Source organism: Colobus angolensis, unplaced genomic scaffold, assembly GCF_000951035.1.
Source record: "Colobus angolensis palliatus isolate OR3802 unplaced genomic scaffold, Cang.pa_1.0 Scaffold500, whole genome shotgun sequence".
Taxonomy (NCBI): Eukaryota; Metazoa; Chordata; class Mammalia; order Primates; family Cercopithecidae; genus Colobus; species Colobus angolensis.
This window is the reverse complement of record NW_012118489.1, coordinates 422,880-425,312: the sequence shown is the minus strand read 5'-3', so window position 1 is coordinate 425,312 and position 2,433 is coordinate 422,880. Positions and strand designations below refer to the sequence as shown.

The 2,433-nt window shown below is 53.3% G+C and overlaps 1 long non-coding RNA gene across 1 annotated transcript in view; it reads right to left on the bottom strand.

Annotated features, from left to right (window-relative positions):
• Nucleotides 1-2,433, bottom strand: part of LOC105524681 — a 24,322-nt gene that overhangs the window by 11,342 nt on the left and 10,547 nt on the right. The window contains exon 3 of the long non-coding RNA XR_001003796.1: nucleotides 477-972. This is a non-coding gene — a long non-coding RNA (uncharacterized LOC105524681). The remainder of the gene's footprint in view (nucleotides 1-476; nucleotides 973-2,433) is intronic.

Genomic DNA, 2,433 nt, shown 5'->3' with positions numbered 1-2,433 from the left:
TGGGATTACAGGCGTGAGCCACCGTGCCTGGCCATGGAGTTATTTTTCATTCATAATTGCTATGTTTGTAATTGTTTAACATAGCCAACAAGAAAATACACTAAGTAGATCAAATGTTAGATATAGCACTTTACAGCTGAGAGTGGGAGAAAAAGTTGAGGCACCTAAGGGAGAAGAATAAAAATGCTAGGGTGTCTGTCACTTTTACAGTGAGGAGGGCTGACATGTAGCTGTGTGAGCAGTCTATTGGAGAGAGTGGCTTTTCTAGACCATGACAATTCCCTGGCAATTTAGTTTGAACCACATTCACCTGTTGGATTACCAAGAGTACTATTAATGTCAACTGAACTAAATCATCTTTCCATGACTGCTGCCTAACAAGAACCCGTCTTGCAAAATTGACCACCTCAAAAAGAAATTATTTTCATTTCACCTTTAATGATTATCCAAGACCCCAGTATAACAATTAACCCAGCAGATTTTGTTCACATGAATGGCCAGAGTACAACCCTTTAAATCTTTGAATTGAGAAAAAGGCTTCAGATTTTAAGTTTTGAGAGTATTTTTCCTGCTTGATCTAGTCTACCACTGAAGCTTTCGAGTGTACTTTGCATTTCATCCAGTGATTTCTTCAGTTCTGCATTTGCCTCGTGCTCTGGTAAACTCTGTAACTGGTTGGTAAATACCTCAAGCATATCCAGAATTGCTACTGACATTTCCCTACTTTGTTTTTCAGAAGTCTCTTGAATCCCCCTAATCTTGGTTAAAATCAGTTTCCACAATTCTCTATATGGCATTTCTTCAATTTCTTTTGGATGGGGATCTGTTGCTGGAGAATTACTGGGTTCCTTTGGAGGCGTCCCACTTCCTTGCTTTTTCATGTTTTCTGTGTCCTTCTGTTGAAATCTGCGCATCCTGTGTCAATTGCTTCTTCCAAGTTTGTGAACTCACTTTGTTGGGGAGGACTTCTTCCTGAAAATGTAGATAGGGTGTTGGTTAGGTGGGACACTTTGGCTTTGATTTGGGGTAGTATTGTAGGCTCTGTATGATTTCTTGGGAGGTTTAGGGTGTGGTTATTAGGGTGTGGTTGCTGGGGACTAGGAGGCTAAGGTGGGCCAGTCTTTGAGCCCCAGTGGTGGGGCTGAGCTCGCCTCTTCTTAAACCCAGGAGCCGTGTAGGCTGGCTGTGGCGTTAATGGGTTCAGGGGAGCAATTTGGGGTCCTCTAGGTGCCCTGCTCGAATCCTGGTAGTGGCAGCCCCAGCTAAGCTCGTAGTTGATCCCAGGCCCCAGACCAGCGGGTGTGATGTGGGTGAGGGCAGTTGGGGGGCAACCCACCAGAACCTAGGCCGTCTCTGCTGGTGTTGGAGGTGGTTGCCATGGGTTGGGCAGGCAGGTGACTCCCCTGGCCGGCAGGTGGCCTGTGGTGGTATCCCACAGGCTGGGCCCCAGACCCCAGACCCCAGGGAGGAGTGGTCAGGCCCCACCGCTGGCGGAAGGGGCAGAACAGCCACCAATCCTCAGGCCCCTGGCCCATGTGCTCAAGATCCTCAGGGGAGGGAGCCGCCAGCGGACTGTCCTCAGGCCCCCGGGGTTTGGGCTCTGGCTGTGACTGGGAAGGACTGGTTTCCGCCAGGCTGCCGGCGGAAAGCTCAGGTGAGGCAAGGCGGGCGAGCAGTTGGCTCACGTCTGGGTCCCGCAGGCAGCAGCGGGTTATTTATCCTTTGGGACTCCTGAGAGCGTCCGGCCTCCCTCTCCCTCCCTGGCCCTCAGCTGGCTGCGGCGGTTACCGCAGGCAAGGCAGGAGCTGCCCTCGGGGCTGGACTCCGGGTGGCGGGGGCTGCAGCTAAAGCTGCAGCTGCTCAGGGCAGGGAAGCCCATGGGCCCCACGGGGGCCCCTGCAACGCCGCTGGGGAATCTCTCCGCCGCTGCCCCCTATTCTGGAGGCCCGCGAGGGTCAGGTGGCTGCGGAAGTCCGTGTGGGGACTACGGAACCCCGTGGTCTCTCACTCACCCTTTCCCCGCGCGCGGGAGCTACAAGCCGTCCCCGCCTATCCGACTTCTCTGCAAAGGCTGCCTGGGTGCCTCTGCTCCGCTCCTCGAGCTCCCCGTGGCTTCTTGACTGAATCCCGCGTTCTCTCAGCTGATCTGCTGCAAGTGTGAAAACCTGCCGGCTCCTTGGGTTCCCTTCGGAGGAGAGACGCGTGGCGGATGCATCTACCCGGCCATCTTGAGCCTGTGGTCCTAGGCGCAAGGGCGTTCCCTGGAGGGTCCGGGTCGCCCCGCCCCCTCATTCCTGGGAAGGCCCTGCCCTCCCGTTCCAGACTGGACCGAAAGCTCCGTGTGCACACGGGTGTGTTAGCTAATAGAAATGGGAGCTGACTGTTTACACTTTTCCACAAGTGTTCATTTTTCACTTTTTTTTTTTTTTTTTT